Source organism: Platichthys flesus, chromosome 12, assembly GCF_949316205.1.
Source record: "Platichthys flesus chromosome 12, fPlaFle2.1, whole genome shotgun sequence".
NCBI lineage: Eukaryota > Metazoa > Chordata > Actinopteri > Pleuronectiformes > Pleuronectidae > Platichthys > Platichthys flesus.
This window is the reverse complement of record NC_084956.1, coordinates 22,950,359-22,951,762: the sequence shown is the minus strand read 5'-3', so window position 1 is coordinate 22,951,762 and position 1,404 is coordinate 22,950,359.

The following is a 1,404-nucleotide window of genomic DNA, read 5'->3' as shown; positions in this document are numbered from 1 at the left end:
TCTTGTCTGGTTTTAAATGGTCAGCTCTGACACACTTCATGGGCTCAGTGTCTTCCTCCTCTCACATGATGATGGCAGTTTGCTTTGCTCATCATTTATATAAAGTGTTTTCAAAAATGCGGATGAGCTTTGTAACTGAAAGATGTTTGTTTCCTCTTTTTGCTCTAAAACACAGCTAACTCTTAAGACATCTATTTATGAGTGTCAGTGGATAATCTAAGATTAAGATGCATTTATTAGTCCCACAGACATGCAAAGGCACACTCATGCAGGTAGGGAAATTTAACCTCTGCTTTTGACCCATCTGGTGCAGTACACACAGAGCAGTGAGCGACCATGTACGGCGCTCGGGGAGCAGATAATGGGGGGGTAAAAGTGCCTTGCTAAGGGGCACTAGACAGGGTAGGGAGACTCTTGGATTTTTGGACAGATCAATCCAGGGTCGTCTTTTTTATGTCTCTCCGTGGAGTCGAACCAGAGACCTTATCTGCCCATAGTCCAAGTTTCTGCCACTAGACCACCGCCTCTCACTACTAGAGCACTGAGCTCCCAGACTTCAGGCTTACTTGTAAGTGAAGTAAGAGCCAGAGCTTTTAGCCATCAAGCTCCTCCTCTGTGGAACCATCTCCCAGTTTCTGTTTAGGAAGCAGAAGAAACTTTTCTTTTATAAAACGTATAGTTCGTGATGGTCCAGGCTTGTCTTGGACCTGATCTTAGTTCTGCTGTATAGGTCTAGAATTTGACACATGGAGCTTTTCTTTCCTCTTCATCCTCATCACATTAATATCTAATCAATACATGTTACTGACTTGACGTCTTTCCTGGAGTCCTTGTGATTTTTCGTTTGCAGATCCAGGATCACTGCTGCGGCCACATCATGACGGTGGATTGCGAATCAGTGATTGTGATGGTGGATCTTGATCGAGGTGGAGGCTGTTGATGGACTACTATTACAACAAGACTGCTTGATATACAATATGCCTACTCACATAATCTACCATTTCAATTGTCATTGCTGGTCCCATCATCCATTTTCCTATGTACAAATACTATAAAAATTAACAATCTTTCCATTACGTTACAAACTGGTTCTTCTCATCAATGGTGTAAATACTGTACTATACTCGGCAGCTATTGCACTTCTGATCGTCCTGGGAGAGGGATCCCTCACATGTGGCTCTCTGTGTGGTTTCTATGTTCTTTTTACCCTGTGTGGTTTCTGTTCTTACCCTTGTTGAGGGTTAAGAACAGAGGACGTCTCACCTTGTTAAACAGGGCGGCTGTAGCTGAGGGTAGAGCGGTCGGCAGTTCAGCAGTACGAGCCCCAGTCTTCCCCATCTGCATCCTGAAGTGTCCTTGGGCAAGATGCTGAACCCCGAATGGCCCCTCATAGCACAACAAAGT